The 26,751-nt window shown below is 41.7% G+C and overlaps 1 protein-coding gene and 2 long non-coding RNA genes across 3 annotated transcripts in view; 2 read left to right on the plus strand and 1 right to left on the minus strand.

Moving 5' to 3' along the window:
- The window catches only part of LOC127291808 (phosphoribosylglycinamide formyltransferase, chloroplastic), a 63,939-nt gene that overhangs the window by 15,041 nt on the left and 22,147 nt on the right, over positions 1-26,751 (minus strand). The gene's annotated exons all lie outside the window — the stretch shown is intronic.
- LOC127291811 (uncharacterized) lies at positions 7,944-8,750 on the plus strand. The gene is made up of 4 exons (XR_011744288.1): positions 7,944-8,017; positions 8,098-8,169; positions 8,387-8,510; positions 8,628-8,750. It is a non-coding gene; the product is annotated as an uncharacterized lncRNA (long non-coding RNA).
- On the plus strand, positions 21,808-23,473 carry LOC127291812 (uncharacterized). The gene is made up of 4 exons (XR_007844746.2): positions 21,808-22,740; positions 22,821-22,892; positions 23,110-23,233; positions 23,351-23,473. It is a non-coding gene; the product is annotated as an uncharacterized lncRNA (long non-coding RNA).

Here is a 26,751-nt window from a genome sequence, read left to right on the forward strand (position 1 = left end):
TTGTTTCACCACTATGTAGATCATATTTTCTGCAATCCTCTCATCATCTTTCACTTGTCAACTATTCAGGCAAAAATATTGGAGCTGAGGTACATGTGTTGTAGTCTGTTTGGAGGGGATGGGTAATTCCTGGTGGCACGGAAGGAATGGCGTTCTCTTGCAGGTGATATCGATACTTGATGAACTTGTTGTTGATAATGTTTAGCATTATGTACACAATTAGTAACTGATTTAGGCATCGAATTACTTGCATTGAAAGTATTTCAGCGTTTATTCTTGTGATCGGTGTATGGTAGTGCTTGTTTGGACAGAAACCCTACAAATAGACCATTGTAGTTCCATTTATGCATAGTTTTGATGGTTCTGGTTGGATGCTGGTAAAGGACAATTTATTATTGCATTTCGTTTGACAGTGCCTTCAATGTGGTTCCTAATAACTTTTTATAACAGCCCAGCATGTAAACTTCAAGCAATAATCCATTGTGTTTATATATGTATGGTTATAATTAACTTGACTATTTGAGTGGGCAATTCAAAGCCTGGGCACTCTTGCATATTTTGTATAACTTACTATAGGGTGAGTCAAATCAAGATGCTATCCAGCTTGCTTACCCGAATGTCTGAAGCATGTTTGACTAGCTAGTTTGCTTACTCTGCCTGATGCATGTAGGCATGCAGTATGCCTACAAGGATTATTTGGAAAGAACATGGGAAGCTTATCTGAACACATAATATCCTCGTTTGCCTCATTCCACATAGTGCACATTTTGAGTTACAACGCCAAGAACACAATTTTCATACATTTTCCATGGACAACTTTTCCATGCACTTTTTTGTGCTTAAAATGTATGTATCATGGTAATATTGACAGGGACGTGAAATTGTTAGGTTAGTTTCGTTTGCGATGGACATGCCTCCAGATTGGTCGGCTTCTATGTTTGTAACTCTCGGGATGGCAATGCAAGCAAATGTATGCTTGTGTTACTTTCTGTACCTAGCTAGCTGCTGGTGTTAGCAATGTTGAAGCATGTGATGAAATCTGGCTGGTACTTTGTCTGGCATGTCCACGGGCTTTTGTGAGCAATGTTGCCTGCCAATAAGTTTATTTAAGTTCTTATTTTTTCATCAACTTTTGAAATGTGTAAATTCAAGTTTGAATGCAAAGTGCTTGTATTGCCCAGTAAATGTTCTCAGTCCCATGCAATAATTAGTCCAGCAGGACACTAGGCTGCTTACTAGTTTAACTAGCTAGTGTGAGATTTATCCTTTCAACTAGGTACACATGAATGGTGTGTTGTGTTCATCACTTGTTTTCTACTTAATGTTCTGGAGTTTGGTTAACCTGTAGAATGCATGGATGCAATAGGGAGCTCAACTAATTAGGACCTACTGAATTTTTCTAACGTGCTTATAATGTTTTTCAAAATATTGCATTGTCATTTCTACCCTGCTATCCAGTTTCCTCTAAAACGTATTTTACTATCTAGGAGATATATTTGACTTTATTTTCTCAATTAAGCTGAAGAATGGGATATACTAGATGGACATGAAGCTGATTGTGATCGAATTATGTCTTAGTCCTCTGTCATAGCGGCCTCCTCCGACCTCCTTGCTAGGAAGAAGGCCACACATCTAGTGAGCCTCGTCTTCTCTCTCTCACAATGTGTAGAACCATCTATATTTATTGCAGGACTGCAGTCACTTTGTAGTTTAGATTGGTTTGAGTAGAAAGCTTGCGATTTTGTTTCTTCAAGGTTGGTTAGTAGTTGGAGTACCCAGATATTTTAGTCTACTATTCACATCACTTTGTAAGTTGAGCACATTATAGCTTCGGGAAACCTTTCTTTATGGAGGTTTTGATCACGGCCTGCTGGAATATATGGTTGATCTGTAATGGGAAAAAATTTCACCAAGAGAAACCCACATTTGCAAAGTGGAAGGCAAATTTTGTGCATGATATCACAATGCTTCAGTATAGAATCAAACCAAATTACAATGGTATTTTATTAGATTGGATCAAGGCTTTACCCTGATTCTGAGTGGTACCCATAGTGATGAGTTTGGTTTTTGTTTCCCTGAGGGTGAGTGAGTTTTGTTTGTTGTATTTCTAAGGGTGAGTTTTTTTGTACAGTTTTTATATATTTGAAATAAAGGGTTGTTGTGGGGCTGTTGCTCCACAGTTCTTGGTCAAACATAATGTGCTCATTCACGGTTGCTACTCAAAAGAAAGTAACATGCAATTCTTGCATATTGGTCGATTATAGTATCTTTATTTTTCTAGGGTGTGAATTTTGCGCATGTTTGTGCTCGTGTAAGATTTTCTGAGGGAATGAAAATCTGAGGTGATAATATGGTCCCATTTTTTTACCTTTCTTGCAGTAAAGGTGCTTATGAGGATCTACTCTTCTTGAGTTCACAATTTTTCTCTTGACTTGTGTTTTTTATTTTATTTTATTTCTTCCCACATTGCCAACCAGCTTTGTGGCCTGTAATTTGAGCTTATGGATATTATGAGCTTAGAGATAGTTTGAACTGATGGTGATTGCGGGCTGAATTGTAAGAGCTTTTTGTTCTTACTTCCTCTCAAGTCAAGGTCTTCAAAAGCTGTTTACTCTTACTCTTGCCAACTTGCAGCAGCTCTTGTGTTGGGTTTTACAAAACTATAGATTCTTTTTATTTGACATACAAGTGGTAGTCGTAGTGAACCTTTTCTTATGTATCATGGATAGTCATCTTTGTATGGCTTCGGTAGTAGCATTTGGTGGTACTCCGTATATGCTTTTGTTTCCCATCATATTGGCATGACCCAGCTTTTGGTTCCAGTTAATTGTATATTATATGTGCATCCCTTGATGTATGTAGCTGCTGACGGAGGACGGATAATGGATAGAAGGAGGGCCAGGCGGCGTTGGCGTCAATGAGCACACATGCCTAGCCGACGACACAAGGTTGATTGATGTTGTCTGTCTTGCCAAAGGGAGAGGTATAAATCCTTCATATCTATGTCTTTGAAGTGTTGATATATGTGTGATCTGCTGATTAACTCTTTGAATCACCTAGTAGATCAATCAGACATTCATATGTGTTACTCCACAACTGCAACCACCTTATATATAAAAAGCATGACATTGTTGTTTTTTAGGTATGCGTCTTGAGTTGGTCCACACAAGAACTCCAGAGGCCATCATTATGTTCGCGTCAAGCAATATGTAGCAGTTTACACTCACAAGACTCCATGTGAACAACAAGATGCTTTACTTCTGTTAGGAACACCCATGAAGGTGTTTGGTTGTGTCCTTTGGCTTGAACTATATCCTCTATTTATGAGTTTAAATTATATACAATAGACTTGGTGATCACATGTATAGGCGTGCATGCCTGTGTGTTTTTCAGTGAGTTGACGTTGACCCCCAAAAAAATCATACCAAAAATTTGAAACCAGTTTTGTACTTCATAAAACTGTGTTCTACTAGGAAAATTGGATAAAACTGAATTATACTACTTGGATTATGGAAAGCACGTATGTGCACACCAATCCATGTGATCACCGAATGCACACTTAAATTATATATAATTATTTGTATTAAATATATGAGGCTTATCTTTGTGTTTGTGATTTTCGGGTAAAGAGGAAAGGACCAAGACCTGAAATAACTTGTTTGGCCATGTGGCCGCCCTCCCTAGCTCACTGCCTCTAGCTGACCTGCTGCTGCTCCAACCTGTTGTGGAGTGGCTGCCTCCTCGTCGCCGAAAGTAAGCACATTTCTTTGTATCTCCCTCCTTATTGATCTTTGCTTTGGAGTAGATTCATCATGGCTGCAAATTGTGTTGCCATGGGGGAATTTTACTTTTTGCCCTGCTTTACTTTGGCACTTTATAATTTGCCCTTGTTTACTTTGACCTCTACTATTTGCCACTCTTTACTTTGCCAACTTAATTATTTGCCCCTTTGATTTATTTCTTTCCATTTGAGGATCTGAGAATAAACTTCATGACATAGCTGCCCCTGGCTGAATACATGAATAGAATCAGACATGTATCTCTTCTCTCTTCTCTTTAGAACGGGCCAGAGAAGAACACTACTGCGTAACGGCTGATGCTGCTCGCCGCTGCACCTCCTCCACCGCTCGCCGCAGCACCTCCGCAGCCGCTCGCCGCTGCACCTCTGCCGCTCGGGCTGCACCTCCATCGCTCGCTGCTGCTACCTCCCGCGTGATACAACCACACAACCGAACCTCCCATCTCCTCCTCTAGCTCTGCCACGAAGCCCTCATGGCCGAGGAGGACAGGCATGGGCGGGCATATGTGTATTCATGGGTATGCAGGTGAATACCCAAAATTTGTGTCAATTTTTTGAATTCATATGGTACAGCTATCGATTTTCTTTTACATTGTATAAAATCTGCTCCCGATATTGACATACATAACTTCTTGTTCCTCTGGCTAGAGGAAGTTGGCTTATATAACCACGTCCTAGGCTCGAACCCCGGTGTCCTCACTATATTTATTTTAATTTTTTTTTGTGTATTTTTAATTTTGAATACCCATTCACAAAGTTCTGGGCCCGCCCATGAGGACAGGGGAAAGGGATTGGAGGGAGGGAGATTGGAGCTTAGAGAGAGGAGGGGAATAGACGACAGGAGGAAACCGTGAGGGGTTCCGTCGGCCGCCGCACCCTTCCTCTGTTGGGGCCCCCGGGATTCCACCTCCGATCTCCCTCTCTTCCTCTGTGGGCCGCCGTGGGGAGGAGCCGTCAGGGGTTCCGTCGGCCGCCTCGCCGGGCCATGAACAGATGGGAACGAATAGATCAGTCGATCCTGGTCAAACAGAAAGAGGATATTTTCGTCATAGAATATGGGCCTGATCCAGAGAGGGGCAAAAAATAAAGACGCAGACTAAAGAGTGGCAAATAGTAGAGGTCAAACTAAACAAGGGCAAATCATAAAGTGCCAAAGTAAAGCAGGGCAAAAAGTAAAACTCCCCGTTGCCATGATAAGCATTCGATTTGTAATGACATAAGAGTAGAATGCACACATGTGTTTGAGTTGCTTAATGAGCTCGCTCAAATGCTTTTCTTTATTATGGTTGTATGGTTTTTGAGGAATGAAACTTTGTGCTAGTCATAAATAAATCAATGCTTGGGATTTGATCCTATGCTAATGATGCATAGTTGCTACTACTATGAATTGTGTGCTCATGCTCTAGATGCTGGTTTCTTATTTCATTGGTGCAAACACTAGTTTTGTTTATTCTAAAGACAGTACAAAGAAGATAGCGCAATTATGATTTTATACTAAAACATATATCATGTTACAAGGCACACGTCCAACCCTTGAAATAATGCAGATGTACATATGTAGCTTCAATTATATTATATTTGGTTGTTGGTACTCAAGCCTCTTGATTTTCAACATTTGGGACAAATTAATTTAAGGAAGTGGTTATATATAAAGTCAGTGCTTGATGTGAATAGGAGATAGTAGGTACTAGTCATCTGAAGTTGTTTTTTATTATAAATCTTCCAATCGTAAATTGTTTTGATGCATGCCTGTGGCCACCGCAGAAAGGAGATTCTAACATGATGTTGTTTCTACTTTCATCCTATTTGGCCTTATAGCATTTTTTTGTGTGCTATGCAGTCCCAGTGGTGTCACGCCATGGACGTTCATCCACATTCCTAGTAACCAGGTATCAACATTTTCTGAAGGTGTCATTGGATGGAGCACTATGCGGCCCGTCCAAGTGTGGCTCCGCATGGTCTATCGCCGATCGGCTCGAGCGGTGTGGCTTGCCTCCAATCCACCGTGATCTGGCGGTTCTGGCTCTGGCAGTTGCTGGTTGTGGCATATGTAGTACTGTTCCTGTTCTTGTAATCCTCAATGCATGAATTATCTTGTACAAATCAGAAGGCTTTATTCTCAACTTGGACTTGCTGTATTTAGTTCAATCATCATATAGGTTAAGAGTTGTAGTCGGTACTTCATTGTTTGCTGGGAAATGTCACATGAGTTGTGTTGTGTATATTGGTCATTATGTGTTGTTCGTGATCTCATTGTCCAAAGAAGAGAGGTCATGTCAATTTGTTTGTGTGCTAATTACCCTGTAATTGATTAGCTACCTTTTCTTTCCCTCAAATGGTCTAGCAGATCGTTGAGTCAGCTGACCATGAATTGGACTTTTTGTGTTGCATATGCACTTTTGGGTCAGGGCGAGCAGTGCCTAACGTGTATAGGTCGAGCTGGCTGTGTACCTAGTCGATTGAATTAAACCAAGTGTTTCTCTCTTTAATTTAAACACCGCAAGCTGATTGCTTTTTTGAACATTATTCTTTCTTGATCGTCCATTATTTGGCAGTGTGATGAATTAAGTGTTCAAAATGATAGTACTCTTTGTGCCATAAAAGATGTCTTAACTTTATCTAATTTTAAATGTATCTAGATACATCTAAATTTAGATGAAGTTAAGAATCTTTTGTGTAACAGAGGAAATAGCAAAGTCCATGGCTAAAATTCTAACAAAGGTTTTGCCCTATGCGAATGTAAGAAAGAGCACCTAATTGATTGATTCTAAGAAGATATGGCTGGTACATGGGTTGGATTTTTATCGTTGCTAATAGTTGCACTTTGGCGAGTCGACACGACGATGATACAATTGAAAGAACGTTTTTCTACAATACCCAGTGAAAGCAAAAGCTAAGGGAAACAAAATTCATATGTTTAGCTTCCCCATGTGGTACGCTCAGTCCACTATTTTAATGGACGTGATTGGTTCCAATGCACGCATGCACGGGCTGCACGCTCTTTGACATCAAGCAATTAAGTTAGACCTGCCTCGTTTAATAAAAAGATGTTCCGTATCTCGAGACTGGATGACATGTCAGCGATCCGTGTCTTGTCGCATCTTAGCCTTTCATTGACTCCATTCTCCAACTATCTGATATCTCGTTGCATCTTAGCCTTCCATTGTCTCCATTCTCCAACTATCTGCTTATCTTCATCCCTCCCACCTAGCTAGCTCTCTCTATAAGAAGAAGCCCACCGTCACCCACCGCGTGCGGGTTACGCCGAAGGTGCAGTTCCCTCAGGGCTCAAGCTGAGTTTACCCTTCTGGCTAATACGGCAACATGTCATTTTGTTCGATGTCTATTCTTGCTTGCTGGTGGTGATATGACGAGTGTCTTCTTTTTCGTTGGCGGTCAATTTTATCAAATACTCTTATACAATTTTATTTTTTAGTAGTTTTGGGCACTCGAAAGTCTGGTTGCCTAACCACGTGCTATTCATTTTGGTGTTTGGCCCTCCCAAGGAGGTAACATATACATGTTGCTCATACTGGATTTTCTTTTATAACTTGGTCTATGTAACCTATTTTAGAGTATATAAAGCCTGGGCCACGAGTCCTTCCGTTTAAAAGGGATATAAATAGTTCTAAAAAAAGGGATATAAACCATCCAGCCAAACGTCATTCCACAAGGAACAATCACCTAGATTTTCTGTGCATGTTGTAACTCCTTTGTAAATAATAAACATGGCTAATTAATTGACGCGGTTAGCTGAGTTCCTGTTAGGATGTTGTAGTATCCAAATATGTTCAAGTTCGTTCAAAAAAAAATCTGGCTAGGTGAGTGCAAGTTTGTTTGGCTTCAGAGTCACAGAGTAATGCAGAATGTGTCCTTGCGTAATTTTCATACGTTATGAGACATCTGCGTTGTTTCCTTACGGGTGGAGCCTCAGCCTCATTTCGTCCAAACCAAGTTATAAAATACTCCAGCAATAATGCCCTTTAGTTGTCACTTACAAAAGATGAAAAGAGCTCAGTTCAGCAACCTATTTTTGTAACTGATTCATACTGCTGACTGAACTTAATAAAGCTTACAAATGAATAGAAGGATAGATCACAGCAGACGAAATTCTATAAAGTGGCTAAGTTGCAACTTATGTATGAAAGCAAAATTGCTATGTTTTCCTGAATTTTCTTAGTCGGATTTCCGTTGCAGTGAGCAAGAAAAGAACGTCTGGTAAATCTCCTTTCCATTTCGTTTTTATTTCCATTAATACTTGAGTTGGCATTTCTGATAGTTTTGGTTGCTGTTGGCAGCAACGAGGCGGATCATATTGAGTGGTGTAAGATCGATGATTGTATGAGAAATCCTCTGGCTGGCTTCTGAAGGTACGATGCATCATTCTGATTAGTTTATCTGACAGTGAAGTATGTGTGTGTGTGTGGTTCTTGTGATCTTGCATGATTTGAATGTTCAGTGAGCGTGTGAAGTGAGCACCAGATCTTATGATGTTTGATAATAATGGTCTTTTGTTCCTGATATATCAATTGGTGAAGTTGTAGGAATATATACTAATGTAGATGTTTATTGCTTTGTTATTTTCAGAAACTGATGTCATGTTCACATGTTAGAACATGGATAGGTACTTCTGGATTGTCCCTAAATCCTGGGCAGAGGCATACCAAAGAATTTCTTCTGATTGGTTATCATTTCTACACTCACCTGCATGGTTCACATTTTCTCCTAAATACATTTTCTTTGATAAAGATACATTTTCTTTGATAAAGATGCATGTCGCATGATGCTATTGAGTTCTGAATTGTGCATGGGTTGTTTTTTCATGCAGGTTAAAATTCAGGTTTAGCTGGTTGAGCCTCCAAAATATGCAGTCGCGGGGGAGAAGCTGACCTTTGCTGGGTACTCGGGCTGAGCGTCGGAAGATGATGAGGAAGCAATCCTAAACAAAAAACCATATTAGCAATGTCGTGTTACAAACAGAGTCTAAGTTTGCTTGCCACTATGAACACCGGAACTCACTCTGTTAGGCTCTTTGACCGTGCAATGGTGCTTCTTTGGAAACTCCATATTAGCAATGTCACTGGCATCTTATCTGATTGCTGCAATAGGCCTTTCTTTTTTATAGAGTGCCATGTTGTTTCTAGGAAAAATCTGAACATACTCTTTACAGTATATAAAGAAAATGCATGTTGCATGGTCAAAGTTAAGTGACCCTGGTGAATTTTTTTTATTTCGTGTACATGACATGCTTGCTGAAATTATAAATTTTTTCCTCAGGTCAGTGAGAGTCTATACATTTTAAACAGACCAGTTCACAATTCTTTTCCATCATTTTACAAAATAATCATACGAACTATAAATTTGTGCGAATTCTACGGGGTCGTGCGCCAAGGCGCACATCTAAATCTAGTGTATATAAGAACTGGGTCCCGTGGCTTAATGAAGCGATCTGAATGGTGCAGCTCTTTGTGCCTCGGATTGATGACGTGGCTGTTCTGCGGCCGTGCGATGCTATTCGGCAGGACGGTGTCGATCCATCCTCGTCTGGCTCAGCACACTCCGACACAGAAGTAATGGCACGCAGAGTCCCGAGACCGCCGCCCTCTCCACTCACCAAAGAATCTTCCCTCTTCACTCCCCAAATCACGCCGAGCTCTCTTTCCCTCTCTCTCGCCGCCGCTTGCCTCCGGAGACACAGATCAGCCTCACAGCTCTCCGCCCCGGCCACCCCAGCCACGCCGCTCCCGTTCGAAATACCCTACACACGCCGCCCTCCGGCGACCTCAGTCGTGTCCCACACGCGAACACCCTACCGGCTCTCGTCATCGACTAACCGGCCTCGCGAAGCTGCTGCTGCTGCTCCTCCTCCTCCCCGACCTTCTACGCCGCATGGCTGGACTGGACCCCCTCGTCGGCGCTCCGGTCCAGCGACAAGGAGGCCGACCTGCTTCTGGCCTCCAACGTCAACGACGACGACAGGCTGCTGCTGCTCTCAACGACGACGACGGGCCGCCGCCGAGTAGGCCGGCGGGGACGATGGGGCGTTCGTCCCCGACCACCCCGCGCGACATGCACCGCCTCCCTGTCTCGCCCCTGCTCCAGCGGCGCAGGCGGGCGGCCGGCAACCATGGCGCATCCGTACAGTGACGGCAACAACTAGAGCCAGTTCTGGCCAAGGCTGAAGAAGGAGGTCCTCCTCCACTGATCCGGTCCGTCCGCCTCGAACTCCCTCTCGATGGTAACCCCCAGATGTGATCCCCACTGCGAATTCAGACCTAAAAAGGGAAGATTTTTAGCTGCGCTGTGTATGTTTGCTTCGACAACAGGCGTGTGTGTGTCTGAAAAGTGAAAACACTGAATCGGTTCGTAAAAACTTCAGGCCTGTCACTATTTATATAGGCACGCGTAGGTTCAGTTGTTAGCTTGAAACGACTAGGATTGTTTTGCATCAAACTGCTTTGAACCTCGCCTACTGTGATGATGCGGTGATTCACATGTAACACTGGGATGCATGTGGTCAATTGAAAGACGAGGCATAGTATGGACTTGGACTATGCAGGGGGTACTGCTTTTTGTTTTCAAGCTAACAGTTAATGACTAGGATTGTTTTGCAAAGCCTTTGCTTGGCTATGACTCAAAGATTTTGAGCTGCGCTGTGTATGTTTGCTTCGACAGCGGGCGTGTCTGAAAACACTTGGACTGAATTGGCATCAAACACTGATTCAGTTAGTGAATCAGTGTGGCGTACTTGGTTCAGGTGATCAGGTCAGGCGTGTATATGGTAGTTGTTGGTGTGAAAAGAACCCATGGCATGAAACACGGTGATACCTTAGACATGAATAATTATTGAGTTTCCAAGTTGACGTTACATGCTGATTCAGTTAGTGAGTCTTTGGTGTCATGTTTCTTGCCAAGAGTTTACTGGTGAGCTAGGTAGCAACTAGTAGCATGGCAGTGTTTATGGTGCCTGTTCATAGTACTAATCATCTCTTCGCTGACTTTTTCTTATCTAACAAACACCCTTTAATCCTTTATATTATCTCACCATGATAAAGCTATGGATTTGTTAATTGACTTTATTACGATAGTATATTAGTGATTAGGGATGAACTAAATATTGAATAAATATGTTCTTGGAGGCTCGTAGCTATTGTGAAAGCTAAATGGGAGAAAGTATCTTCTTCGAATTTGTAGCTCCAGTAATCTTGAACACTGGTGTTTGTGGGGAGGGAGATATGTGGCGTAGGATATTCGGGCATAATGAACAGGTTGGGGGGAGGCTATGTGACCCTCGCATCGACAACTAGTTGTTGCGATAGGGAGTGGGGGACTAGCACTCCTAGGAATAAGGTCACAAGGGCTGAGGGGTGTTGTTGAATATTTTTAAGTACAAATTACATATATACTAAGAAAATAAAATTAATAAGTACCTTTATGGGCAAAAATCTCCACACGGCGTGTTGATTCAGTATTGTTTTTCTACTTCTGGTAGCTGTGTCAACAACAAGACCATGAGTAGACTGTTAAAAACTCGGCAAATTCAGTTTTTATCACGTGGTGGTTAATGCCGATATGTGTGCATGACCTGGATTGTTGTTAGTAGTTTAACTAGGGAGTGTGCTACATGCTAATGTATTCAATTTTTGAGTCATTAACCAAGCAAAGGCTTTGCTTTCAACAGCTGCATTTTGGCTACAACCAGGATTTTTCTTTTCAATGTTCTTTTGGTACCCTGCTACTTGACCTGATTAAAAAGATTGTTGTCCTGTTTAACTAGGATACAAATTAACTAATGTAAGTACCAATAGCCTTTTCTTGTATATGTAGTTATATGCTTGATTACAAATATACAATATAGTTTATAGAATTACTTCATAGTTTCATATATAAATACTAAATGAAAGAAAATTAATAAGAAAGAAAAGAACTCAAATATATAAGCTATTTTAATACTCCTTTTGCGCATGAATGAATCATGGAGTTTGACAAGATCCAAAAGTTCAGTGGTCTTGAAAATATGACCTTCCTTTTCTATAGCAACCCTAAACTCTTCATTTTTGGTTCACTGATTCTTCTATAATTATTATGAGTTTTTTCTGAGCAATAGAAGAAAAATAATTAATCATGGATGATCCTTTTATCCTTAAATACATTGTGTTCCTATTGAAGAACATCAGAACTCAAATTCAGCCCAAGCTTATTATGCCATATCAGCAACCTTATTGACTAGTTGCATTGACATGTGCTGGTCGTCGATTGGATCATGTTTCTTTACCCCTAATTATTCTGCTAGTAGGTTCAATTGTTAGCTTGAAACGACTAGGATTGTTTTGCATCAAACTGCATTGAACGCCTACTGTGATGATGAGGTGATTCACAGTAACACCGGGATGCACATGGTCAATTGAAAGACGAGGCATAATATGGACTTGGACTATGCAGGGTACTGCCTTTTTGTTTTCTTTCGTCACTGCTACATATGGTACTTGTTGGTGTGCAAAGAAACCACGGCCTCAGTGCGACCTTAGACAAGAATTATAACATAGACAACTTTTCTTACAATCACCATTTTCTTCAGCGAGTCACATTTTGCTACTGGGCTGTGCAACGGAATTTCACAGTTTTGAGTCTCAGGTTTAGCATAGTATGGTCTAATGTTTTGGTTGTTGTAGCCTGCTTCACACGTTGAGTTTCCGATTCTTTGTTACATGCTGATGAGTCTCTCGTGTAATGTTAGCTATGGAATATGGTAGGAACAGAATCATAGCACACTTGATCCTTGCAAACCATTGTATGTCTAATTGGGCACATTGTACTATATAATAGATGTATTTACTGATTTTTTTGTGCTTTCTGCTTATGCTTATGCAGGTGCTGAAAACTTGTATATTTTCAGGTTGTAGGTCTAGTTGGCCCTCAACTATGACTACTTCTGCCTTTCCTGCCGCGTGATGGTGGTGAGCTCACCGTGCCACAACCATGGGAGCAGTGGCATTCTTCTGAGGAGTGCATGGTAGCTAGTTTAACCATGTCCATTTTTTTTAATGACGATGGCGCTAAATAAGAAAAGAAGCGCCTGTTGTCGCTTTGTTTTGACTCACCAGATAATACTTTGACTTGTAAATTTTCAGCAATCCTCTCATCATCTTTGACCTGTTGATTTTTCAGGCAACAACATCGGATCTCTCCTACATGGCCAATGCAACAGAGGCGACAACGACCAAGTTCTTGGATGGTGCCCCTCGTCTCTCCTTCCTCTTCGAGCTTCCCCGATTTGTTCCAGAAGCTTGCCTTCTCCCAGGCACAAGTAGAACTCATGGCGTGTTGTTGTGCTGGCAGGTAGACCTTCTTTTCTTTTGACTATAAATATCTATTACATGCTCTTGTGTGTCACTGTGAGTTCAAGAAATGATTCGAAGGGGGCGCACAATTTTTTTTTCGAGAAAACACAATGACATTGCGTTTCTTTTCATTGCATAGAAGAAGAGTACAAGCCTCCTAAGAGGGTTAGTGCAGAATTAAAGATATAGGGATTAGTGTACGTCCCAGGTGGTTGGGATGATGTCTCTAAGACCGGCTGCTCCGGCTTTCGCCCAAAGTGCCGCCTCACTCCTAATCCTATCTAGAGTTACAGAGACCGAGGGCCGCTCGTTGTCGAAGGTGCAGGCGTTCCTCTGTTTCCAGATCATCCATGCTGTTAGAAGCGTGGCGGAGGCCAGACCTTTGCGCATGGGTTTTGGCGTGGCAAGCTTGGCCGTGAGCCACCATTCGTTGAGCGTTGGCTCTCCATCAGGTGGCCGGCATATCAGCCGTAGCCAGGATAGTGTCTCATGCCACACTTGCCTTGAGAAAGGGCATGTGAGGAGTAAGTGATGCATTGTCTCCGGCTCTTGATCACACAGGGTGCACCGAGGGCTGTGTTGGAGGCCTCGGCGTTGCAAACGGTCGGCCGTCCAGCATCTATTCTTGTTGGCCAGCCATAGGAAGAATTTGACCCGTGGGGGCGCCCAGCTTTCCCAAATTAGTTTCCAAGCATTGCAAGTGGTCGATCCCTGAAAGGAGGCGAGGTAGCAGGAGCGCGCCGAATATGCGCCGCTAGGGCTCCACTTCCAGAGCAGCTGATCGGGCGTGTCTGTTAGGGTAATTAGTTGCAGTTGGCGCCAGATTTGGAGGTATTGCCCAATCTCGTGCACGCCGAGGACCCCGTGAATGTCGCGTGCCCATTTGTTGTCTAGCATGGCATCTGCAACCGTTCTTGTCTTCCTCCGCCTCTTGGGAATGCAGGCATGCAGCTGCGGGGCGAGCTCGCTGATGGAGCGGCCATTGAGTCATCTGTCATCCCAGAATTTAGCCGTACGCCCATCGCCTAGGACCATGCGTGTGGATGCGAAGAACAGGGCGAACAATTAGGATGAGCGTGCTTAGCAAGCGGTGTTTAAGTTCTTTCCGAGTATACACTCTATGATGGCGTATGTACCGATTGATACTAGCTAGTACTGCATCCTTGTAAATTCTGAGGTGTAGCTGTCCTACATGAGTCTGAATATTTTGTTATTTTTTAATCAAGTATTGAAAAAATTTCATCTTTGACTAGCTTGACATAGGCTTTCTCTACTTGTGTACTTTGACACTTCGACTAGTAATGCATTTTCATGCCACATGAACCTGGACGCTTCTCCTTTTCTTATGATTCCACCCACTACATAGTGCCAGCTCTAATTCAGATAGCCAGCCCCACTAGTAGTCAATTTTATTTTCTTTGGATTAAAAAGGTCAACCTTGTTTTTTTTTTGTAAGTTTTGCTTGTAGTTAATGAGGTTGGTGTTGTTATCAAAATTTCAATTCTGTATTGTTGACATGTTCCTTTTTTGTAAGCTACATAAATTCCTTGGGAGATATTAGATCCTACATGAGCCTAAAGTTTGTTTCACCACTATGTAGATCATATTTTCTGCAATCCTCTCATCATCTTTCACTTGTCAACTATTCAGGCAAAAATATTGGAGCTGAGGTACATGTGTTGTAGTCTGTTTGGAGGGGATGGGTAATTCCTGGTGGCACGGAAGGAATGGCGTTCTCTTGCAGGTGATATCGATACTTCTGATGAACTTGTTGTTGATAATGTTTAGCATTATGTACACAATTAGTAACTGATTTAGGCATCGAATTACTTGCATTGAAAGTATTTCAGCGTTTATTCTTGTGATCGGTGTATGGTAGTGCTTGTTTGGACAGAAACCCTACAAATAGACCATTGTAGTTCCATTTATGCATAGTTTTGATGGTTCTGGTTGGATGCTGGTAAAGGACAATTTATTATTGCATTTCGTTTGACAGTGCCTTCAATGTGGTTCCTAATAACTTTTTATAACAGCCCAGCATGTAAACTTCAAGCAATAATCCATTGTGTTTATATATGTATGGTTATAATTAACTTGACTATTTGAGTGGGCAATTCAAAGCCTGGGCACTCTTGCATATTTTGTATAACTTACTATAGGGTGAGTCAAATCAAGATGCTATCCAGCTTGCTTACCCGAATGTCTGAAGCATGTTTGACTAGCTAGTTTGCTTACTCTGCCTGATGCATGTAGGCATGCAGTATGCCTACAAGGATTATTTGGAAAGAACATGGGAAGCTTATCTGAACACATAATATCCTCGTTTGCCTCATTCCACATAGTGCACATTTTGAGTTACAACGCCAAGAACACAATTTTCATACATTTTCCATGGACAACTTTTCCATGCACTTTTTTGTGCTTAAAATGTATGTATCATGGTAATATTGACAGGGACGTGAAATTGTTAGGTTAGTTTCGTTTGCGATGGACATGCCTCCAGATTGGTCGGCTTCTATGTTTGTAACTCTCGGGATGGCAATGCAAGCAAATGTATGCTTGTGTTACTTTCTGTACCTAGCTAGCTGCTGGTGTTAGCAATGTTGAAGCATGTGATGAAATCTGGCTGGTACTTTGTCTGGCATGTCCACGGGCTTTTGTGAGCAATGTTGCCTGCCAATAAGTTTATTTAAGTTCTTATTTTTTCATCAACTTTTGAAATGTGTAAATTCAAGTTTGAATGCAAAGTGCTTGTATTGCCCAGTAAATGTTCTCAGTCCCATGCAATAATTAGTCCAGCAGGACACTAGGCTGCTTACTAGTTTAACTAGCTAGTGTGAGATTTATCCTTTCAACTAGGTACACATGAATGGTGTGTTGTGTTCATCACTTGTTTTCTACTTAATGTTCTGGAGTTTGGTTAACCTGTAGAATGCATGGATGCAATAGGGAGCTCAACTAATTAGGACCTACTGAATTTTTCTAACGTGCTTATAATGTTTTTCAAAATATTGCATTGTCATTTCTACCCTGCTATCCAGTTTCCTCTAAAACGTATTTTACTATCTAGGAGATATATTTGACTTTATTTTCTCAATTAAGCTGAAGAATGGGATATACTAGATGGACATGAAGCTGATTGTGATCGAATTATGTCTTAGTCCTCTGTCATAGCGGCCTCCTCCGACCTCCTTGCTAGGAAGAAGGCCACACATCTAGTGAGCCTCGTCTTCTCTCTCTCACAATGTGTAGAACCATCTATATTTATTGCAGGACTGCAGTCACTTTGTAGTTTAGATTGGTTTGAGTAGAAAGCTTGCGATTTTGTTTCTTCAAGGTTGGTTAGTAGTTGGAGTACCCAGATATTTTAGTCTACTATTCACATCACTTTGTAAGTTGAGCACATTATAGCTTCGGGAAACCTTTCTTTATGGAGGTTTTGATCACGGCCTGCTGGAATATATGGTTGATCTGTAATGGGAAAAAATTTCACCAAGAGAAACCCACATTTGCAAAGTGGAAGGCAAATTTTGTGCATGATATCACAATGCTTCAGTATAGAATCAAACCAAATTACAATGGTATTTTATTAGATTGGATCAAGGCTTTACCCTGATTCTGAGTGGTACCCATAGTGATGAGTTTGGTTTTTGTTTCCCTGAGGGTGAGTGAGTTTTGTTTGTTGTATTTCTAAGGGTGAGTTTTTTTGTACAGTTTTTATATATTTGAAATAAAGGGTTGTTGTGGGGCTGTTGCTCCACAGTTCTTGGTCAAACATAATGTGCTCATTCACGGTTGCTACTCAAAAAGAAAGTAACATGCAATTCTTGCATATTGGTCGATTATAGTATCTTTATTTTTCTAGGGTGTGAATTTTGCGCATGTTTGTGCTCGTGTAAGATTTTCTGAGGGAATGAAAATCTGAGGTGATAATATGGTCCCATTTTTTTACCTTTCTTGCAGTAAAGGTGCTTATGAGGATCTACTCTTCTTGAGTTCACAATTTTTCTCTTGACTTGTGTTTTTTATTTTATTTTATTTCTTCCCACATTGCCAACCAGCTTTGTGGCCTGTAATTTGAGCTTATGGATATTATGAGCTTAGAGATAGTTTGAACTGATGGTGATTGCGGGCTGAATTGTAAGAGCTTTTTGTTCTTACTTCCTCTCAAGTCAAGGTCTTCAAAAGCTGTTTACTCTTACTCTTGCCAACTTGCAGCAGCTCTTGTGTTGGGTTTTACAAAACTATAGATTCTTTTTATTTGACATACAAGTGGTAGTCGTAGTGAACCTTTTCTTATGTATCATGGATAGTCATCTTTGTATGGCTTCGGTAGTAGCATTTGGTGGTACTCCGTATATGCTTTTGTTTCCCATCATATTGGCATGACCCAGCTTTTGGTTCCAGTTAATTGTATATTATATGTGCATCCCTTGATGTATGTAGCTGCTGACGGAGGACGGATAATGGATAGAAGGAGGGCCAGGCGGCGTTGGCGTCAATGAGCACACATGCCTAGCTGACGACACAAGGTTGATTGATGTTGTCTGTCTTGCCAAAGGGAGAGGTATAAATCCTTCATATCTATGTCTTTGAAGTGTTGATATATGTGTGATCTGCTGATTAACTCTTTGAATCACCTAGTAGATCAATCAGACATTCATATGTGTTACTCCACAACTGCAACCACCTTATATATAAAAAGCATGACATTGTTGTTTTTTAGGTATGCGTCTTGAGTTGGTCCACACAAGAACTCCAGAGGCCATCATTATGTTCGCGTCAAGCAATATGTAGCAGTTTACACTCACAAGACTCCATGTGAACAACAAGATGCTTTACTTCTGTTAGGAACACCCATGAAGGTGTTTGGTTGTGTCCTTTGGCTTGAACTATATCCTCTATTTATGAGTTTAAATTATATACAATAGACTTGGTGATCACATGTATAGGCGTGCATGCCTGTGTGTTTTTCAGTGAGTTGACGTTGACCCCCAAAAAAATCATACCAAAAATTTGAAACCAGTTTTGTACTTCATAAAACTGTGTTCTACTAGGAAAATTGGATAAAACTGAATTATACTACTTGGATTATGGAAAGCACAGATGTGCACACCAATCCATGTGATCACTGAATGCACACTTAAATTATATATAATTATTTGTATTAAATATATGAGGCTTATCTTTGTGTTTGTGATTTTCAGGTAAAGAGGAAAGGACCAAGACCTGAAATAACTTGTTTGGCCATGTGGCCGCCCTCCCTAGCTCACTGCCTCTAGCTGACCTGCTGCTGCTCCAACCTGTTGTGGAGTGGCTGCCTCCTCGTCGCCGAAAGTAAGCACATTTCTTTGTATCTCCCTCCTTATTGATCTTTGCTTTGGAGTAGATTCATCATGGCTGCAAATTGTGTTGCCATGGGGGAATTTTACTTTTTGCCCTGCTTTACTTTGGCACTTTATAATTTGCCCTTGTTTACTTTGACCTCTACTATTTGCCACTCTTTACTTTGCCAACTTAATTATTTGCCCCTTTGATTTATTTCTTTCCATTTGAGGATCTGAGAATAAACTTCATGACATAGCTGCCCCTGGCTGAATACATGAATAGAATCAGACATGTATCTCTTCTCTCTTCTCTTTAGAACGGGCCAGAGAAGAACACTACTGCGTAACGGCTGATGCTGCTCGCCGCTGCACCTCCTCCACCGCTCGCCGCAGCACCTCCGCAGCCGCTCGCCGCTGCACCTCTGCCGCTCGGGCTGCACCTCCATCGCTCGCTGCTGCTACCTCCCGCGTGATACAACCACACAACCGAACCTCCCATCTCCTCCTCTAGCTCTGCCACGAAGCCCTCATGGCCGAGGAGGACAGGCATGGGCGGGCATATGTGTATTCATGGGTATGCAGGTGAATACCCAAAATTTGTGTCAATTTTTTGAATTCATATGGTACAGCTATCGATTTTCTTTTACATTGTATAAAATCTGCTCCCGATATTGACATACATAACTTCTTGTTCCTCTGGCTAGAGGAAGTTGGCTTATATAACCACGTCCTAGGCTCGAACCCCGGTGTCCTCACTATATTTATTTTAATTTTTTTTTGTGTATTTTTAATTTTGAATACCCATTCACAAAGTTCTGGGCCCGCCCATGAGGACAGGGGAAAGGGATTGGAGGGAGGGAGATTGGAGCTTAGAGAGAGGAGGGGAATAGACGACAGGAGGAAACCGTGAGGGGTTCCGTCGGCCGCCGCACCCTTCCTCTGTTGGGGCCCCCGGGATTCCACCTCCGATCTCCCTCTCTTCCTCTGTGGGCCGCCGTGGGGAGGAGCCGTCAGGGGTTCCGTCGGCCGCCTCGCCGGGCCATGAACAGATGGGAACGAATAGATCAGTCGATCCTGGTCAAACAGGAAAGAGGATATTTTCGTCATAGAATATGGGCCTGATCCAGAGAGGGGCAAAAAATAAAGACGCAGACTAAAGAGTGGCAAATAGTAGAGGTCAAACTAAACAAGGGCAAATCATAAAGTGCCAAAGTAAAGCAGGGCAAAAAGTAAAACTCCCCGTTGCCATGATAAGCATTCGATTTGTAATGACATAAGAGTAGAATGCACACATGTGTTTGAGTTGCCAGAATGAGCTCGCTCAAATGCTTTTCTTTATTATGGTTGTATGGTTTTTGAGGAATGAAACTTTGTGCTAGTCATAAATAAATCAATGCTTGGGATTTGATCCTATGCTAATGATGCATAGTTGCTACTACTATGAATTGTGTGCTCATGCTCTAGATGCTGGTTTCTTATTTCATTGGTGCAAACACTAGTTTTGTTTATTCTAAAGACAGTACAAAGAAGATAGCGCAATTATGATTTTATACTAAAACATATATCATGTTACAAGGCACACGTCCAACCCTTGAAATAATGCAGATGTACATATGTAGCTTCAATTATATTATATTTGGTTGTTGGTACTCAAGCCTCTTGATTTTCAACATTTGGGACAAATTAATTTAAGGAAGTGGTTATATATAAAGTCAGTGCTTGATGTGAATAGGAGATAGTAGGTACTAGTCATCTGAAGTTGTTTTTTATTATAAATCTTCCAATCGTAAATTGTTTTGATGCATGCCTGTGGCCACTGGCAGAAAGGAGATTCTAACATGATGTTGTTTCTACTTTCATCCTATTTGGCCTTATAGCATTTTTTTGTGTGCTATGCAGTCCCAGTGGTGTCACGCCATGGACGTTCATCCACATTCCTAGTAACCAGGTATCAACATTTTCTGAAGGTGTCATTGGATGGAGCACTATGCGGCCCGTCCAAGTGTGGCTCCGCATGGTCTATCGCCGACTGGCTCGAGCGGTGTGGCTTGCCTCCAATCCACCGTGATCTGGCGGTTCTGGCTCTGGCAGTTGCTGGTTGTGGCATATGTAGTACTGTTCCTGTTCTTGTAATCCTCAATGCATGAATTATCTTGTACAAATCAGAAGGCTTTATTCTCAACTTGGACTTGCTGTATTTAGTTCAATCATCATATAGGTTAAGAGTTGTAGTCGGTACTTCATTGTTTGCTGGGAAATGTCACATGAGTTGTGTTGTGTATATTGGTCATTATGTGTTGTTCGTGATCTCATTGTCCAAAGAAGAGAGGTCATGTCAATTTGTTTGTGTGCTAATTACCCTGTAATTGATTAGCTACCTTTTCTTTCCCTCAAATGGTCTAGCAGATCGTTGAGTCAGCTGACCATGAATTGGACTTTTTGTGTTGCATATGCACTTTTGGGTCAGGGCGAGCAGTGCCTAACGTGTATAGGTCGAGCTGGCTGTGTACCTAGTCGATTGAATTAAACCAAGTGTTTCTCTCTTTAATTTAAACACCGCAAGCTGATTGCTTTTTTGAACATTATTCTTTCTTGATCGTCCATTATTTGGCAGTGTGATGAATTAAGTGTTCAAAATGATAGTACTCTTTGTGCCATAAAAGATGTCTTAACTTTATCTAATTTTAAATGTATCTAGATACATCTAAATTTAGATGAAGTTAAGAATCTTTTGTGTAACAGAGGAAATAGCAAAGTCCATGGCTAAAATTCTAACAAAGGTTTTGCCCTATGCGAATGTAAGAAAGAGCACCTAATTGATTGATTCTAAGAAGATATGGCTGGTACATGGGTTGGATTTTTATCGTTGCTAATAGTTGCACTTTGGCGAGTCGACACGACGATGATACAATTGAAAGAACGTTTTTCTACAATACCCAGTGAAAGCAAAAGCTAAGGGAAACAAAATTCATATGTTTAGCTTCCCCATGTGGTACGCTCAGTCCACTATTTTAATGGACGTGATTGGTTCCAATGCACGCATGCACGGGCTGCACGCTCTTTGACATCAAGCAATTAAGTTAGACCTGCCTCGTTTAATAAAAAGATGTTCCGTATCTCGAGACTGGATGACATGTCAGCGATCCGTGTCTTGTCGCATCTTAGCCTTTCATTGACTCCATTCTCCAACTATCTGATATCTCGTTGCATCTTAGCCTTCCATTGTCTCCATTCTCCAACTATCTGCTTATCTTCATCCCTCCCACCTAGCTCTCTCTATAAGAAGAAGCCCACCGTCACCCACCGCGTGCGGGTTACGCCGAAGGTGCAGTTCCCTCAGGGCTCAAGCTGAGTTTACCCTTCTGGCTAATACGGCAACATGTCATTTTGTTCGATGTCTATTCTTGCTTGCTGGTGGTGATATGACGAGTGTCTTCTTTTTCGTTGGCGGTCAATTTTATCAAATACTCTTATACAATTTTATTTTTTAGTAGTTTTGGGCACTCGAAAGTCTGGTTGCCTAACCACGTGCTATTCATTTTGGTGTTTGGCCCTCCCAAGGAGGTAACATATACATGTTGCTCATACTGGATTTTCTTTTATAACTTGGTCTATGTAACCTATTTTAGAGTATATAAAGCCTGGGCCACGAGTCCTTCCGTTTAAAAGGGATATAAATAGTTCTAAAAAAAGGGATATAAACCATCCAGCCAAACGTCATTCCACAAGGAACAATCACCTAGATTTTCTGTGCATGTTGTAACTCCTTTGTAAATAATAAACATGGCTAATTAATTGACGCGGTTAGCTGAGTTCCTGTTAGGATGTTGTAGTATCCAAATATGTTCAAGTTCGTTCAAAAAAAAATCTGGCTAGGTGAGTGCAAGTTTGTTTGGCTTCAGAGTCACAGAGTAATGCAGAATGTGTCCTTGCGTAATTTTCATACGTTATGAGACATCTGCGTTGTTTCCTTACGGGTGGAGCCTCAGCCTCATTTCGTCCAAACCAAGTTATAAAATACTCCAGCAATAATGCCCTTTAGTTGTCACTTACAAAAGATGAAAAGAGCTCAGTTCAGCAACCTATTTTTGTAACTGATTCATACTGCTGACTGAACTTAATAAAGCTTACAAATGAATAGAAGGATAGATCACAGCAGACGAAATTCTATAAAGTGGCTAAGTTGCAACTTATGTATAAAAGCAAAATTGCTATGTTTTCCTGAATTTTCTTAGTCGGATTTCCGTTGCAGTGAGCAAGAAAAGAACGTCTGGTAAATCTCCTTTCCATTTCGTTTTTATTTCCATTAATACTTGAGTTGGCATTTCTGATAGTTTTGGTTGCTGTTGGCAGCAACGAGGCGGATCATATTGAGTGGTGTAAGATCGATGATTGTATGAGAAATCCTCTGGCTGGCTTCTGAAGGTACGATGCATCATTCTGATTAGTTTATCTGACAGTGAAGTATGTGTGTGTGTGTGGTTCTTGTGATCTTGCATGATTTGAATGTTCAGTGAGCGTGTGAAGTGAGCACCAGATCTTATGATGTTTGATAATAATGGTCTTTTGTTCCTGATATATCAATTGGTGAAGTTGTAGGAATATATACTAATGTAGATGTTTATTGCTTTGTTATTTTCAGAAACTGATGTCATGTTCACATGTTAGAACATGGATAGGTACTTCTGGATTGTCCCTAAATCCTGGGCAGAGGCATACCAAAGAATTTCTTCTGATTGGTTATCATTTCTACACTCACCTGCATGGTTCACATTTTCTCCTAAATACATTTTCTTTGATAAAGATACATTTTCTTTGATAAAGATGCATGTCGCATGATGCTATTGAGTTCTGAATTGTGCATGGGTTGTTTTTTCATGCAGGTTAAAATTCAGGTTTAGCTGGTTGAGCCTCCAAAATATGCAGTCGCGGGGGAGAAGCTGACCTTTGCTGGGTACTCGGGCTGAGCGTCGGAAGATGATGAGGAAGCAATCCTAAACAAAAAACCATATTAGCAATGTCGTGTTACAAACAGAGTCTAAGTTTGCTTGCCACTATGAACACCGGAACTCACTCTGTTAGGCTCTTTGACCGTGCAATGGTGCTTCTTTGGAAACTCCATATTAGCAATGTCACTGGCATCTTATCTGATTGCTCCAATAGGCCTTTCTTTTTTATAGAGTGCCATGTTGTTTCTAGGAAAAATCTGAACATACTCTTTACAGTATATAAAGAAAATGCATGTTGCATGGTCAAAGTTAAGTGACCCTGGTGAATTTTTTTTATTTCGTGTACATGACATGCTTGCTGAAATTATAAATTTTTTCCTCAGGTCAGTGAGAGTCTATACATTTTAAACAGACCAGTTCACAATTCTTTTCCATCATTTTACAAAATAATCATACGAACTATAAATTTGTGCGAATTCTACGGGGTCGTGCGCCAAGGCGCACATCTAAATCTAGTGTATATAAGAACTGGGTCCCGTGGCTTAATGAAGCGATCTGAATGGTGCAGCTCTTTGTGCCTCGGATTGATGACGTGGCTGTTCTGCGGCCGTGCGATGCTATTCGGCAGGACGGTGTCGATCCATCCTCGTCTGGCTCAGCACACTCCGACACAGAAGTAATGGCACGCAGAGTCCCGAGACCGCCGCCCTCTCCACTCACCAAAGAATCTTCCCTCTTCACTCCCCAAATCACGCCGAGCTCTCTTTCCCTCTCTCTCGCCGCCGCTTGCCTCCGGAGACACAGATCAGCCTCACAGCTCTCCGCCCCGGCCACCCCAGCCACGCCGCTCCCGTTCGAAATACCCTACACACGCCGCCCTCCGGCGACCTCAGTCGTGTCCCACACGCGAACACCCTACCGGCTCTCGTCATCGACTAACCGGCCTCGCGGCTGCTGCTGCTGCTCCTCCTCCTCCCCGACCTTCTACGCCGCATGGCTGGACTGGACCCCCTCGTCGGCGCTCCGGTCCAGCGACAAGGAGGCCGACCTGCTTCTGGCCTCCAACGTCAACGACGACGACAGGCTGCTGCTGCTCTCAACGACGACGACGGGCCGCCGCCGAGTAGGCCGGCGGGGACGATGGGCGTTCGTCCCCGACCACCCCGCGCGACATGCACCGCCTCCCTGTCTCGCCCCTGCTCCAGCGGCGCAGGCGGGCGGCCGGCAACCATGGCGCATCCGTACAGTGACGGCAACAACTAGAGCCAGTTCTGGCCAAGGCTGAAGAAGGAGGTCCTCCTCCACTGATCCGGTCCGTCCGCCTCGAACTCCCTCTCGATGGTAACCCCCAGATGTGATCCCCACTGCGAATTCAGACCTAAAAAGGGAAGATTTTTAGCTGCGCTGTGTATGTTTGCTTCGACAACAGGCGTGTGTGTGTCTGAAAAGTGAAAACACTGAATCGGTTCGTAAAAACTTCAGGCCTGTCACTATTTATATAGGCACGCGTAGGTTCAGTTGTTAGCTTGAAACGACTAGGATTGTTTTGCATCAAACTGCTTTGAACCTCGCCTACTGTGATGATGCGGTGATTCACATGTAACACTGGGATGCATGTGGTCAATTGAAAGACGAGGCATAGTATGGACTTGGACTATGCAGGGGGTACTGCTTTTTGTTTTCAAGCTAACAGTTAATGACTAGGATTGTTTTGCAAAGCCTTTGCTTGGCTATGACTCAAAGATTTTGAGCTGCGCTGTGTATGTTTGCTTCGACAGCGGGCGTGTCTGAAAACACTTGGACTGAATTGGCATCAAACACTGATTCAGTTAGTGAATCAGTGTGGCGTACTTGGTTCAGGTGATCAGGTCAGGCGTGTATATGGTAGTTGTTGGTGTGAAAAGAACCCATGGCATGAAACACGGTGATACCTTAGACATGAATAATTATTGAGTTTCCAAGTTGACGTTACATGCTGATTCAGTTAGTGAGTCTTTGGTGTCATGTTTCTTGCCAAGAGTTTACTGGTGAGCTAGGTAGCAACTAGTAGCATGGCAGTGTTTATGGTGCCTGTTCATAGTACTAATCATCTCTTCGCTGACTTTTTCTTATCTAACAAACACCCTTTAATCCTTTATATTATCTCACCATGATAAAGCTATGGATTTGTTAATTGACTTTATTACGATAGTATATTAGTGATTAGGGATGAACTAAATATTGAATAAATATGTTCTTGGAGGCTCGTAGCTATTGTGAAAGCTAAATGGGAGAAAGTATCTTCTTCGAATTTGTAGCTCCAGTAATCTTGAACACTGGTGTTTGTGGGGAGGGAGATATGTGGCGTAGGATATTCGGGCATAATGAACAGGTTGGGGGGAGGCTATGTGACCCTCGCATCGACAACTAGTTGTTGCGATAGGGAGTGGGGGACTAGCACTCCTAGGAATAAGGTCACAAGGGCTGAGGGGTGTTGTTGAATATTTTTAAGTACAAATTACATATATACTAAGAAAATAAAATTAATAAGTACCTTTATGGGCAAAAATCTCCACACGGCGTGTTGATTCAGTATTGTTTTTCTACTTCTGGTAGCTGTGTCAACAACAAGACCATGAGTAGACTGTTAAAAACTCGGCAAATTCAGTTTTTATCACGTGGTGGTTAATGCCGATATGTGTGCATGACCTGGATTGTTGTTAGTAGTTTAACTAGGGAGTGTGCTACATGCTAATGTATTCAATTTTTGAGTCATTAACCAAGCAAAGGCTTTGCTTTCAACAGCTGCATTTTGGCTACAACCAGGATTTTTCTTTTCAATGTTCTTTTGGTACCCTGCTACTTGACCTGATTAAAAAGATTGTTGTCCTGTTTAACTAGGATACAAATTAACTAATGTAAGTACCAATAGCCTTTTCTTGTATATGTAGTTATATGCTTGATTACAAATATACAATATAGTTTATAGAATTACTTCATAGTTTCATATATAAATACTAAATGAAAGAAAATTAATAAGAAAGAAAAGAACTCAAATATATAAGCTATTTTAATACTCCTTTTGCGCATGAATGAATCATGGAGTTTGACAAGATCCAAAAGTTCAGTGGTCTTGAAAATATGACCTTCCTTTTCTATAGCAACCCTAAACTCTTCATTTTTGGTTCGATTCTTCTATAATTATTATGAGTTTTTTCTGAGCAATAGAAGAAAAATAATTAATCATGGATGATCCTTTTATCCTTAAATACATTGTGTTCCTATTGAAGAACATCAGAACTCAAATTCAGCCCAAGCTTATTATGCCATATCAGCAACCTTATTGACTAGTTGCA

The sequence above is a fragment of the Lolium perenne genome, chromosome 4 (assembly GCF_019359855.2).
Source record: "Lolium perenne isolate Kyuss_39 chromosome 4, Kyuss_2.0, whole genome shotgun sequence".
In the NCBI taxonomy this organism is placed as follows: domain Eukaryota; kingdom Viridiplantae; phylum Streptophyta; class Magnoliopsida; order Poales; family Poaceae; genus Lolium; species Lolium perenne.